Here is a 15,514-nt window from a genome sequence, read left to right as displayed (position 1 = left end):
CATCGATTGGAGACGGGCTCCTCTTGGCTAGGGAAAACACTTTGGATTGGACCAGATTCGGCTCTGGAGTTGCACACACACACAGAACCTCAAAACGAAGGGAACGTTTCTGGTCGCGACCTAGGCGTTTTTGTGATGCACAGTATAAATTAATGTATAAATCTTCTTTTAACATGCCTTTGAATTTGCATTTTCGATTGCAAATTTATTTTACATCTAAAATTGATTTTACATCTAAGTTTAAAAATGTAGGATGACCAATGACCATACTGTCCAACCAAACACTTTTTTTTAATGTAACATAACATTTTTAACATTGACAGCAATCGTTGTTTAAGCCACACAGAAAAAAAATATGCAAATTTACTATGTACATTCACTCAATGTAATGTTAAAATATAATGAAATATCCTGTACCAATGTATTTCTGACAAACATTGACTTTAAAACTACCCGAATTAATAATAGTTATATTTGGTTCTCTTTCTATCGCTCTCCTCTAATACTTCGCTGGCCCACTGCACAGCAAAAAATCCGATGGTAAAATTGCATGCAAAAGCATGCACATCACCTTTGTGAGAAAAAGCTTGTAATATTATATGAGAAAAAGTGTACACAAAAAGCATGTACCGAAGAAAAAAAAATCAAATCTAATCACCCCAAAAATAACATCAATCCGGTGAGAGTCATATTCAGATTATCAAGTCCGCGCCCCAACCCACTCGGCTATTTCGCCACTGTGAAAATAAATGAATCTTCACCGATAAAACTGTAGGTTCCCCATACATCGTATGCAGTTAACACAGTATAGTAAACCAACTGTTACATTGGCATTGATCCGATTATTTTCATAGCGGTGAGATAGCCGAGTGAGATGAGGCGCGGACTTGGTAATCAGAATATAACTCTCGCCGGATTGATGTTATTTTGGGGAGAGCAGACCTGATTTTTTTTCTTCGGTGCATGCTTTTTGTGTACACGTTTTCTCATACAATATTACATGCTTTTTCTCACAAAGGTGGTGTGCATGCTTTTGCATGCGATTTTACACTGAAATTTTTTGCTGTGTGCCTGAGCTTCGACCTGAACAAGTTGATGCTATAGCCACTCGTTTTCAATATCCGAAGATGGTTCAGTTGGCCAATCAGAATAAGTTGATTAGAATTATTATTATAAAACTAATGTAAATTTCCAATGAATCTAATGTTCACTTCATTTATCATGATACCTCTTGGTAAATGAAAAAAAATGTAAAATTTACAGGATTTTGACTGTGCATTTTACCACCTCCTTTTCCGACCAGTTTTGCACGTGTATGTATGTGAACTCAGCTGCAGACTTTTCCAAAGTAAATCTAAACAAAAGATAGATATCCAGTAAGAGCAAGAAACTGTGCTTGTGCTATGAATAGAACCTTTTATCTGTCAGGAACAGGGGAAACCTGCCGCTCATGTCACTCTGCAAAGAGCACCGGTTTTGGCGGCACGGGAAGATGATGCACAGTGGTGTTACATACAACGCCCCGTGATCGAATCTTAATCAGAAAACCTCTTTGATGCAAAAAAACGGAATGAGGAAAACAGGCAAAATCTCTCACCATGAGAAGTTTAAGCTATTTTCCGGGTGTCGTTCCTTTCGTCTGGTTGGATTTCCATTTTGAGTCTCAATATCATCACCGTCATTTGCTCCGACACGGACAGACGATTCATGAGTACAAGGGGCGGATCCCTGATGATGACTAGGGCAATAGTAGGCCTTCCAAACCCCATCTGTACCACATCTTCCGTTGCGATCTTCCTCTGGGCGCTCCCACCAAAGGAGGCTTTTTATTATTTTTTATGGATGCGAGCCCATATATTTCACTCCTTGTCCTCTATGTGGTGCTTGCTTCCCACATTCTGTTTGTCGGTCGCAGACGATGACAAGCCCGTTGATGTTCTGTTTCTTCTACGCTCTGCCAAGTTCTCCATCATTTGTGCTGCCAATCAACCGTAAACATCAATTTTATAATCACAAAAAATGCGGTGGCTATCCGCTTTCAAGGAAATCCTAGCAGTCACATTTAATGTTGGGACGACACACATGGCTGCACGACTCGCTTTGATTTGCCTAAACGAAATCTAATCCTGTAACGTGTCACTTTAGGTTTATTGGGAAAAATAGGTCCCAAAGCATAACAAAATGCAATACTTTTCTCAATTTTTTGCCTTTCAAGTGCACTTTCGCTATCTTTTAGCATACATATCACCTCAATATATACTTTCGAGTGATCAAAACTACATAAACGAATATTGAAGTACTCGACAAGCATAACATTGAATTACACATCATTATATCTTTCTTATAACTGCATGACGCTTGATGACGCTTCTTCACAGAGATCACTTCAATCATCCCCGCATGGTTACAACCAAGCTACTACTCGACAACGACAAAAGCATCGCTTGGCGAAGAGCAAAGCAAGCTATGAAAGCCATACCCCCCTCACGTTTGAAAATAAACGTGGTTGGGACCAAAACCAAAACCCAGCAGGCGAAGAGAGAGCAGCAGCGTGTCGTCCATATGCAAGCCGGCCAAGCAGCAGTCGCATTACAGTAGAAGCCAGCGTTTTTGTCGAGCAGCAAAGATGGTTACTTTATTTCACTTTGTGCATATTTTAACCATCATTGCACTGAGCTCTTTTCACAAAAGGGATCTTGCGAAATGTTGTCTCCCTCGCTCGACCCCGAGCAGACCCATTTTCTTGCTGTATTCACGGCACAAGTGCAATTTAAATGTATTCACTATATGGAGGGCAAACATTTATGATTATGACAAAATTTAATTTGTCCTGATAATGTGAATAGAACAGCTCTGCAACTACATATTTAAAACGGAATTGAAGTATTAAATACCTCAACAAAAAGTGAACAACCAATGTTGTATAAAAAGTATTGCCAAAATAATAGTATATATTTTTAAAAACCAACACAATGGATAGAAAGGTATTTTAACCATTAGTGGACCTCCTAGTAGAGCCGAAGCATATTTTTCACAATTTTTTAAATATTTTAGGCACTTTTTCATAACCCTTTGTACAAAACAATGAAATCTGAAGTCTTTTGGACAATTTTGACTAATTGTTTCATCAGTTTTTTTTTTGTTTTTGAGCAGAAAAATAGCCATTTGAAAAAAAAGATTTGGTGGAAGTGGACCCGGGTCCATACTCCGATTGTGATTTTTGATGTTTTGATGCATGGTGTAGGTCTAATAATAGATATGAAAAATAAAAGATGGATTTTGCTCACTTTTCATCATAAACAAATATGTTTTGTTGAAAAAAAATTGACTTTAAACAGCAAAAAACCTAACAGACATTCAAACACATTTATTTCCAAAAAGATCAGAGAAAACGTTTCAAAAACTAATGTTAAAATAAAAATAATTAAAAAAAGTAATTTTGATGCAAATTTTACCATATAAATTTCATAAATGGTTGACTAAAACTAAACAATAGATTTGTTTACAGTTGCTGATAAAACCAGACACGTTTATTTTTAAAAAATGGTTTGTTATTGATTAATTATTATAAAATATCATTTCAAACTGCAACGATGATGCTTCAGTTAAGTACAATTTATTAAAGTTTTGATTTATTATAAATTCTTACGGTTTCAGCATTGCTGGTACGTTTAACATGAAAACAGCTATATTTATACTCATAATTGAAAAAAATATGCGTTTAGGTTGATAACAACAAGCGTTTATTGTATGTTTAAGAGAAACTTTTGCTTAAATACACAGTTTTCTTCATTTTTGAAGGTTAAATTAACAGGGGTCCATTTTTTGGAAAACTTTGGTTTTTCGGTGTCCTATATTGGACCCCCCTAATTTTTGCTCGAAAATGAGCAGTTCTTCGCTTTATTTTAGTAAAATTCGACGTGCTGAAGTTAAATAATCAGTCAAAAAATGATTGGATAGTTAATTCAATAATAAAATATAAATACTGTTTGTTGTGAAAATGCTAGTGGCCATGGCTGATTTCAGATGTCGAACTCAAAACACTTATTTTGGAGAAAAGGACGATCTAATGTCAGTCAACATTTCAAATGATGCTGAACATGCCAAATAAAAGATTTGCAGACAACAACACGCTTGAAATTGTGATTTTATTGCATTTTTCATGAAAACCCCTTCAGAGAGTCCACTATAGGAAGGGGCCCACTAATGGATAACGTACCCTACGCTCAGACCCCGATGGTTTGACATCAACTTTTGTCAAACGAACTTTTTACACCCCTTTTACACGGAGTTCACACACACTACCAACGGTTCTCTTGTTAGTGCACGTGAGCGCCGTGTAAAAAGTGAAAGTTCGTCACTTCAGGTTTGAATAAGCGTGACATTGCATGTTATAAGTATAGGAAAAGCGTGACAATGGGGGGGGGAGGAGGGTAAATTTTGGCTGATTTTAGCGTTACGTACTTTATGGATGAAGCCAATGTTGCAAAGGCTTGTTGTAATACACAGTGCTGTTGCAACGGTATGCAACAGTAAACACTTAACTGGCTGCATGCTGACGGTATATAATACAGCACAGATTTGAAATTTTGTCTACAATTTCATCATTTTGTGGTAAAGTTTCCTGCATATGTGGAACGGTTTTTAATTAATTTAACTTCTAAATTCTTTAATATTTAGAGGGCATCTTAATGAAAGGAGAGGGGGGTTATCTTTAAAAGTATAGATAAATGCGATTGAAATTTTATATATATTAGGGTGTTTCATCCAAACAAAAAAGTTCTCAGAATCAGGCAAACCGAGGTTCCCCTTGTAGTGCACTATGGTACATTGGGTGGCCAAGTTTCAAAAAAGTGACCTTCTCCAAATATTTTTTGGTATTTTTTTCTCGAAAGTAAACATTCTAACTAAGAAAAATCCAAATTTTCAAAGCTCTAAGTTTGTTCATTACGGAGATACGCAAGCTGAAAGTCAAAAAATGGAGTAAAAAACAAGCGTTTTTCGTAAAAAAGGCTGATTGTTTAATTTTAACATAGCTCAGCCATTTTAAATGTTTTATTAGGACAAATATACATCGTTGGAAAGGTAATGAGATAAGCTTTGAAACTATTAATAGATAAAATGTTGTTTCCAAACCAAAAACTGAAGTTTTCATCGAATAATTGGAGCATTTTTTTTGACAAATCATATTTTTTTGTGTTTGTTAATCGAGTACTTTTTTTGCTAACCGATGCTAAACATGAAACTAAGATCACTTGAAAGATTGGATTATAATCTAAAAATAATAATTGAATAATTGTAAAGATGCAAAAATAGCATAAGGCAAATCGAGCCTAACCTTACTCCAGTAAGGTAGGTGAATATTCCTAGCATGTATGCTGTGAAGTGCGAAATTCAGCCTTAATAAAAAAAATCTAACATTGCTGAAATTTCCAGCCTGCGATTTTTTGCGTTTTCGGAGATATGCCATTTTGAACATTTACGTTTTATCAAAATTTGCTGCAATCTACATATGCGCCCGTTTATTTCACTTGCTTTGCTACCTACTTCGTGGGCATCGTCGCTTCAAAAATCAATACCTGGTTTCAAGAAGTTCGAAATGACTTTATTGGAATTTTCTGTTGCCTACATTTAAAATTGAGTACCTTAGTCAAAATAAGGTATTCGTACCGAAGTTTCTCAAGCGAAACTGGAGAATCTCAGTTTGATACCGAAAAAAGTATTCAGCAAAATGTTGACTTAGCATGATGAATTTCTGCGATCAATCCATGAAACTGATCCACATTTACAGTATGTAAAAAAAGTATTTACACCCCTTGGGCACTATGCACATATTGTGATGAAACATCTAAACAATTTAATGTTGACAGAAACCTAGTACTACGTTTTGTTCAGAAACTCATGCCAGACATTTTGCTACAAAAAGCTCATGAAAAGATGATTTCAATAAAAAGTTATATAACAAATACTATTACGAAACTAAAAAAGGTGCAAAAAAAGTTTGTACACCTTTCGAAAAATTTACATAAATAATGTTATTTGTTGACAAATCACCATAAATCCAGTCTCCCAACTTCAAATAGGCATCCTAGACTGATTAAAAAAATAATTTGGATTGAATATAAAGTTTACTAACTACTTAGTATAAAAGTTTATATAACTCTGGAAATTCTATATAAAACTTATCTAAACTTAATTTTGCAAACTTTAAATTCTTTAAAAACGTGGGTTTTATAGAAAACCTAGATGTATGGGTATCAAAAGATCGGAAATTTTATGCCCTTTCCGATGCCACATAGGTTGACTTAAGAATTGTGGACCGGTTCGAATGCCGGCGGATTTTCCGACGACGTAATTCCGGGTTGGTACGAAATTCCAACGAAAAATCTATTCTATCGATACAAAGACCCCCAAAACGGTGTTATACCCACTCCAAAATGTTTATTTAGCAATTCTATGGTAATATATTGACATTTAGTTGAATTAAAAGTTTGCAAAATTAAGTTTAGATAAGTTTTATATAGAATTTCCAGAGTTATATAAACTTTTATACTAAGTAGTTAGTAAACTTTATATTCAATCCAAATTATTTTTTTAATCAGTCAAGGATGCCTATTTGGAGTTGGGAGACTGGATTTATGGTGATTTGTCAACAAATAACATTATTTATGTAAATTTTTCGAAAGGTGTACAAACTTTTTTTGCACCTTTTTTAGTTTCGTAATAGTATTTGTTATATAACTTTTTATAGAAATCATCTTTTCATGAGCTTTTTGTAGCAAAATGTCTGGCATGAGTTTCTGAACAAAACGTAGTACTAGGTTTCTGTCAACATTAAATTGTTTAGATGTTTCATCACAAAATGTGCATAGTGCTCAAGGGGTGTAATTACTTTTTTTACATACTGTAAGTTCTATGTTGGTTAGTACAAAACATCATAAAAAGTACCTTTAACATATCCTGAAGCTGTCACAAACTCTATAATCAAATGAATTTTAAGAATATGGTTTGTATTTTATCGTTTTACTTCATAATTAATATTGTGGATAAAATTATTTTTTCTGTTATTTGATTTAATAATTAAAATATTCGCACCGTCTGACATGGGGCGTCGTAATTTTCACCTAGCCGTCATAGCACACTAAGGACAATGCGTACATTTGAAGGGTTAATTGCTGATTCTGGAGACACCGGACGTCGATCCAATGCGCACCTTGGGGACAGAATGGACAACCCTAACTCCTTCTGGAATTTGTTCATTGGACCATCCCCTACAAACCTGTCTTTATTCCTAGTAAATCCATGTTGTCCCCAGACCTGTAGGAACGATTGAACGAATAGCACAAAAATCCCATAGTAATTTACATGTAAACTTTAAACCGGACAGGCCAATTCTCAACCAAATGGGCTGATATTTGGCATGAGAGTCCCTATGGGTATCCTCTACTAGGGGAACCTCGGTTTGCCTGATTCTGAGAACTTTTTTGTTTGGATGAAACACCCTAATATATATAGTGCATGCTCTGCCACGTGGTCGCCGCCTGATATGGGGCGTTGTGGTTTACAAAAAGCCGTCATAGCATACTAAGGAAATGCGATGCTTTTGAAGGGTGAATTGCTGATGCTCCCTCCCCAATCCCCGGCTTTGGTTCTAACTTCTATTCAAAAGAAAAATCATAGATGAGAAAAGGTCAATGCGGATGGAGAGCAAATCGAGCTAAGTATCCCCTCACAAAGACTGGTAGTAAGTGTGAAAAAAGCAATGAAAATATATAGAGAAATTCAGTAAGAAAAATTTAAAGATAGTATGTCAATGCGGATGAATCGATGATCCCCTCACAAGGACATAAATAGGACAGGTGGTAGGGAGAGCATGAATCTGTGATTGAGTTTCTGATATAAAATAAAAAGGAACGTGCTCACCGGCTTCAAAATCATCTTCGTGCTAATCGTGCTTGAATCCGAGCAGCAAGTCCAACTTCCAGCAGCCCGGCGACCGAATGCATCCACGATCGCTTCAATCGACAAGCCGCGGGACAAGATCCTCAAGAAACTCCTTTTAAAGACTTGACTCATTTGGCCAAGCTGTTGCATTCCTTGGTCCTTGTTCAGCGTCTGGTCGTGAGTCCACCCGTCCGGATCTTTGGCCACGTGCAGCAGCTTGCAACGCGAACCTTTGAAGCAACCCTCGGCAACGGTTCGTAGTGCGGACAAATCTGGCACGTAACACATCGTGGCCTTCATGGCGTTCATTGTGCCAGTGCTTCTTCCACGTCACTGCCCTGCCCAGGTTCCAAAATCGAGCTTCTTATAAATCCACAGGAACCACCATCGCAACTGCTGAAACCAATGGCTCAATCCAAAAATCCGCGTTGATTCAAATACTTTTGAAAACTTTTGTCTTAAAAACTGATCGTAGAGAAAAAAAGAGCAGAAAAAAACACATCTGCCCACACGCCCGGCTTACTGCGATCACTACGACAGTCAAGGAAAGGATGGTTGAAAAAAATCTTAAAAATATTTTAGAAACGGAACTTTTTGTGAAAGAACTGCTCATGTTTGAAAGAATGGAAAACTCACAAAAACATTGTAACAATCAAGAAAAGGTTGATTTAAAAAATAAAATAAAAACTAAAAAAATATTTCAAAGGTCATATTATAAAGAATAGAAAAATTCACAAATCATTAAGACAGTCATAAATAGTAAGTTGGAAAAATAAACTTAAAAAAATAGAAATTATTTTTTTGAAAAGAAATGCTAATGTTTGAGAAAATGGAAAAAAGCACCTTTTGTCCATTCGACCTTAGGTCCTTCAACCTTTTGTCGCACATCCGACACAGAGAGAGGGACATTGAATAACAATTGAACACTAAGATTTTTTACGTCCGCCGCAAGATTGGAGGGGCGACCTCAGGATTGTTAGTCCAGCGCACGGTCCGATTGATCCGGACAGGCAGACTTTACCTTTAGTGGTGAATTCAAATTCAAAACTTAATTCAGAGAACAAGGTGGTTCGCATCCGTATTCCTGTTGGGCAGACTAAATCAAAGTTTACCCTTATCACAAATGACAACGATATTTCCATATCATCAGGATAAGCTACAAATGGGGTTTGACAAGCACAAGCAGCCAAGTACCAAATTGTGAAATTTATGAAAATAAGTTACTCGAGTCAAGTATCATGAATATCACATGTGTGTCCCAGATAAAGTCCCGATTTCGTGTGTTTTGCTCTATCCAAAAGAGGATAAAAAAATCCGGAGTAATACAAGCACGATCTGCGAGAGAAGTGTGTGAGGGTATGAAAAATTAATACAATCATAAAATAAGAAAAACGTCACGTTCCACCACACTAACAGCACGGTCGGATTGTGGCGACCTCTGTCGAGATGTCGGACTATGACAATGATCGGAACAACGGATCTGGATGTTCCGAGAGAGGTGAAAATCGAGTGAATGTGGTAGTAAGAAAAGATCTGCCTATAAACGGGCCCACGACCGCTGATGTAAATGTGTGTCCACATCAATTTGGTGAATAAATAATAACGAGTGTGCAAAGTGGAGTTCAGATAGAGGACAATCCCACCAGCAATCGGAAGTGATTGGCCAGGACGAGAAGTCAGTGAAGTGCGGGTATGGTCGAGTGTTTTAATATGCTCATCTGTGGAATAAGTTTCGGCGCGATGAACAAGCTGCTGGTGATGGTGGCGGCACAAGTACCCCAGTCCTTTTGGGACATTCAAGTATCGAAGATGCCAGGCATAAGTATGAGCAGCTATCTCACTTTCTCTTGATGCTTGTCCTCCTTGCTTTTACTTGACGAGCCCGGCGAAAGGAAAATCTTGTTCCGGAAAAGAGCGTGTAAACATCGATTCTTGTCAAACAACTTTGAAGGTAATGTGAAGCAAAAGGCTTTTATCCGAGGCCTTCTGCCGTCGCACTTGACGAGCTACATTTTTTATCCAAAGAAAACGCCTCTTTAGCAGCGCCTGTATGAGGGTGTGTGTGTGTGTGTGTGTGCAAGGAGTAAAAGCACTTATGTACATGCTATACAATATATTTACATCATTTCCACTTCTTTTCTCCCCTGCCAGGATGCTTTTAGCGTGTCATAGAAAGATGTATACGTTGTAAAAACCAGAATTGAGTATATCAGCGAGGTTACGTGTTGTTTTGACCGACGATATTTTTCCTATAAACTTTTATCTAGAAAGTTATTTATCTGTTTTATAATTTCATCATGACCAACCATGCATCCCCTCGGTGGTACACAATTATGTTAGTATCGGAAAACATATAAATTTGAAATTTGTTATGGCCTTACGAAGCAAAAGGATAAAACTTTAAAAGTTGTTTTGCTGTTAGGCAAATGAATTTTGCCCATTTTTGATTTTACGAGTTGTGTACGAGCTCACGAGGTATGCCAAGAAGCTGTTGAAAAAAAATGTTTGTTTTTTGATAACTACCGTACCCTACAGCTTGGGCTTTCTCAACCCATAAAAAGCAAGACATAGCTTAATGGGAAGTAAGCAAGCAAATTTCTATCGATAACTTCGCAAAACAATTTGTTTGAATCTAGTGAGAAATAACAAACTGGACGGAATTAGGAACGAGTTCCTAACCTGCCAACCCTACAAGAATTTCCTCGATAAGGGCTCGTGCATAAACCACGCATCATACAAAAAGTTGAAATTTTGCATGGAGAAAAATTTCAAATTTAACGACCACATGGTTTATGCACGATCCTAAAACGCAAATAAAAGTTTTAAAAAATCAAGTCAACCAAACGCAAATAGGGACAACAGGTACGTGAATCCAGATGCGTAACGTTTACACGAGTTTTTAATTTGGTGACGTCTAATATGTAACGAAACATAAATAGGATTTACCTTTCAGCGCATAAAGAAACCTTTTCCAAAGCAAGTGAAATCATTCGTGCCCTCCATCACGAAAAGAGTGAGGATTTGGGGCTTCACTCAATGGCAATTTATTCTACTGCAATCGTACGCACGAAGAGGCACAATTTACATATTCGCTCGCGGGAATGAAAACGGAGAAATAGGAAAAGTGTAGCAAATATGGATCACATAGTTTGTTTATACGTATAACCATTTCACGGCCCGATGGAAAACATAAGTAATCCTTAGTTTCAAATTTAAACATTTAACTAAAGAGCTGAACATGTGTTCGAAATCTTGAGTTATTTCGAAATAGTCCTATAAGCTATGGGATTTTCTTTGTTTATAAGACCTTTTCTAAAAAAAAAGCAAACCTTTATTTTAATGACCCCCGGGTCTTTTGTGGTCTCTATTGCAAGTTTCTGCTCATTTCTGGGCGTTCGAAAGTTATGTGTGGTGAGTCACTCAAAACCTCCTTTACGCAAATGGACCGACGCGACGTATTACTTCCCCATCTGATAGAAGGTCAGGAGGATAAGGCGGGAATCGAACCCACGCCCCATAGCAACTTAGGGATCGGCAGCCGAAGCCGCTAACCACCACGCCACGAGGCCCTCCTGAGCCAAGATCTTTTCTAATAAACTCTAAAAATCATCTTGCAATAGAATCGTATCCAAAGAAATCTTACTAGAAACACAGAGAGCTTTTATTGCAAAATTTCAATGGGGACGCATGATGATACACGGTTAATAGTAATGTATGCTGCGTTTCCATCGTCCAGCTTCGAGTAAGAGTTTTTAACTATTTCAATTCTTTATTTTATTTTTGGAAGCACATTAAGTGAAATTTTTGTTGAGTTATGATCGCAATCCTTTCAACAGAAATAACCAAACAATAGATAACCATAATTCCAATTAAACATTTGATTTTAAATTCGGACAAACGATTAAAAACTTACAAAGAAATTGATGACATTTTTAAAAACTGTATTTAGATTAAAAATTAAAGAGTAATGCTAAGAAAAAGCTTATCAATTGAACGCAGTGGTGGACGCAGGACTTTGCGGCTGTCATCATAGTCTGCCTGTCATAGACCATTGAACAAAGCAACCTCTGTAGATCGAACAGATAATCTAATTCTTAGCCAAACGTTCAAATCCTGAATCTTGATAACCTGCATTCGATTTTTTGAAAAAAAAAAATACAAAATTTGTCTTTTAAATGTACCGCCAGCTTGGCGAGTCAATTTATTGAAATTTTTTATTCAACAATAAACAATACTATACACAATTTTTCTAACATTGTTGATATTTATTCTATTGTACAGTTTTTTTTTCATGGTTATAATTTGGACACGCTAAAATTAATTGGCATTTAAAAGTGTTCAACTAATTCGTGATTTAATATCAAAGTAAAGTTTTGTCATTTTTTAGAGTCCCAAACTCCATCACTTAGTATAAGGATTTTTGCAAGTGAGAGTTGGTAGCTTTTTAAGTTTTTTACTCGTATTTTGCTTTAGATTTAATAGTGTAAAAAATAGTATATATTAAAAATAAACCGAACAGTAACTACAATGGTTTTCAAGTTCAATCAAAACATTGGGATTATATAATTCTATGACTATTTCATTGTGAAATCAAAGCCAATCTAAACCACCAAGAGACTGTTTGAATATTTGTGATCATATCAGAACTGACTTGCTTGACCATCAACAGTATTTTTTTTATTTATTTGATCACAATAATTTATTTCGTTTTGATGGAGATACTCCGCTTCACTTTCAACTTACCTTATAAATGATCAAAATGTGCTGCTCTTTCGATGTCGAATCTTTTTTCAAATGTATCTGCTATCAAAATCACATTCCAATTTATTCGGACACAATAGCTAACACCGTACAATCACAAACAGCTAATTATCAAATCCTAAATCGCTCGTTCAACTTCCCCAGTTGCACTTTTCACTATCCGTTTGCGACAAAAACTAGTTTTCAAAATATCTATTTGGCCAGGACTGCACTACCAAACCGTGTATAGGACATTCACCGAACACTGGAGCAACCGCAAGTAGCACAAAAAATGGTTCTCCGACCCCCACTGACGTCTCTCGGAACACGCGTTTGCTGTTTCAGTCTTGCCTCAGCAGAAATGTGCAGACGACTTCTTTCTGGAAAATGGGTTCCCACCCTGCTGCTGAAGGACCCTCACACACATCCCCAGTTTCGCGTCACACTTTGGTGGAAAACGATTTTTCACTGCAGAACTCTTGTGGCCACTTGCGTGCTAAATTTTCCTTTTCGCAACCACTGCTTTAGTGCTTTTTCCATACTATTCTCTCTTCTCTTTGTTTTTTTTTTTATTTTTGATATTATAATACTTCTTGCTATTCACATTTAACAGCACACAAAAACGCGCTCATACTCACACTCCATTGATGGTGGAAAACCCTCGCGAGTCATGCAATCTCAGACCAAAAACACTTGCAGACGGCGAAGGTAGTTGTTGCTATCTGGTAGCGCCTTTCTTCCGGCTTTAAACAATTTTTAATACCCACGTAATGAGACCCAAACACGCAATCTCCTTTAGAGTTCAGCAACTTTTGCTTACGGCTTCCGCCCTTGTAGAACGATAAAGCTTTTACGCCTTTTTACCCCCTTCTACTAGGAATGTCTTACCCAATAAGGGAGTCAAAGGCTCCCAACTTATACCGTAGGTGTCCATGAAAAGTACAACGGTACTGAAACTGAGAAGATGGTCTAGTTTTTTGCACACGACTGGCTGCGGCAAGGATCACGAACCAACTGATTTACACACGACCGATTTCGGGCAGACATTCGGGCGCGCTCCAATTCTCTAGCCAAGACACCAACACACACAGTGCGCACTTTCGAACACCCTCAGAGGCACCACACACAGACACCCATCCAAATACAGCTGGTTCACAGGATGGTGAGGGGTGGATGCTGAATCGTTCCGATATATTTTGCTCCCCTACCCTGCTTGTTCTTTTTTCCTGTGTGTCACTAGTCGTAAGAAATATTGTTTTCGACAATTGATCTTTGCGTTGTGTGGGTGCGTCAAAACCTGTCTTTTGATACTACGTAACCTTGACTTGAGAAATTTTCAACTTTAAAACCATGCATCAACTTCCACAGTTCGCACTTTACACCTAAATCACCATCTAACCAATCGGCAGCATCACGACACTAATTACACCAGTATCAAATCTAGAACGCTCAAACGCACCCACCCTCAAATACAGTTCACACAAAAGGTCCTTTCCATGCGGCGGTGACACCAGGGACAGAGCAAAGACTCGTGCCGACGTCGTCGCCAGTGCCAAACTCACTCAATCCTTGCTGTTCAAACGCTGCACTGAAGCTTAGCGCAACGTCCAGCAGCTCTCACCGCTCCGCTCCGGATTTCGCGAATGAACTTTCGAACATCGGGGTTGTAGAGCCGGAAGGAGTCGCGTGGCTACACCGAGGACCGAGACCCACGTGTGCGAAGCTGCGCATGCCCAAAGGCCCATCCCATAGGCAGTGTGTTTGTTTTGGCTGGTTGTGTCCTGCCACTGATAAGGTTTCGCCAGCGTCGGGAAAAGGACTTTTCTTATCACAAAATGAACACACTGCCACATCACCGGTGTCGGTGGCGTTCATCCGAGCACAACGGGATCGAAATTTGCTGAGTTCACTCGCGCACTATCGCGGCCAGCTTGCTGAGATTTCCGCTTTAAACGAGAGAGCGAATCCTGCAAGATGCTGCATGCGTCCTTCACCCAATTTTTGATGTGATGATGTACATTCAGTAGCATGTAACATTGACCGACAAAGCAAGTGTTTGGATCGGGAAAACTCGCACTTGAAAGTACATCAAAACAGAACATAATTTCTAAATATGAACTAAGTAAAATATGACGATATGAAACGATTAGAGCCACACTTTGTGAGCGGTCCTAAAGCCATTGTAGATCACTAATCATCAAATTAACATCTTTTGATTTGTTTGTAATTGGTATTGGAGTCGTAATCAAAATCAAAGATAAGAGTTGATACTTTAAGGAGAACCTAAAGAGACGCTTAGGTAAGTTTACACTTACTTTATTTTATTCATCGAGAATCGAGACTAATGGGATAAACTGGGACAGATATATGAGGCCTGCTTTTGCAAAAACAAATGCAATGGTCTCTGTTGGGACCAAGGTTGCCAGATAAATCTGGGAATTCCAGATTTTTCAACTGCTAGTAATAAAAATTTAGCAGATTTTTACAGTTTTTTTTTACAATTTTGAACAACTTTTTGGTTAAAATGATCGAGTTTAACTTAAAATCGAAAAAATTAGTGTATATTCATTTGAATGAAAATGTTAATTCAATCGAAAAATCAATTAAATCTGAATTTTACAAACTTTTGAAAAAATACACCCCTCCCCATCCTATTCATGATTGTTAGATTTTCGTCCGTCAGATTTTTTTCAATATACAGTATGTAAAAAAAGTATTTACACCCCTTGGGCACAATACACTTTTTGTGATGAAACATGTTAACAATTTAAAGTTTGACAGAAACCTACCACGTTTGTTTAGAAACTCATGCCGGACATTTTGCTACAAA

General features: G+C 37.5%; 1 protein-coding gene across 1 annotated transcript in view; it reads right to left on the bottom strand.

The window, feature by feature from the left end:
• Positions 1 to 14,252, bottom strand: part of LOC120418059 (acetylcholine receptor subunit alpha-like) — a 664,850-nt gene extending 650,598 nt beyond the window's left edge. The window contains exon 1 of the mRNA XM_052708361.1: positions 12,688 to 14,252. The gene's annotated coding sequence lies outside the window, so the exon portion shown is untranslated. The remainder of the gene's footprint in view (positions 1 to 12,687) is intronic.
• Positions 14,253 to 15,514: the final 1,262 nt, after the last annotated feature.

This window comes from Culex pipiens, chromosome 1 (assembly GCF_016801865.2).
Source record: "Culex pipiens pallens isolate TS chromosome 1, TS_CPP_V2, whole genome shotgun sequence".
Classification (NCBI taxonomy): domain Eukaryota; kingdom Metazoa; phylum Arthropoda; class Insecta; order Diptera; family Culicidae; genus Culex; species Culex pipiens.
Note: the sequence above shows the minus strand (reverse complement) of the source record. Positions and strands in the feature narration are given on the sequence as shown.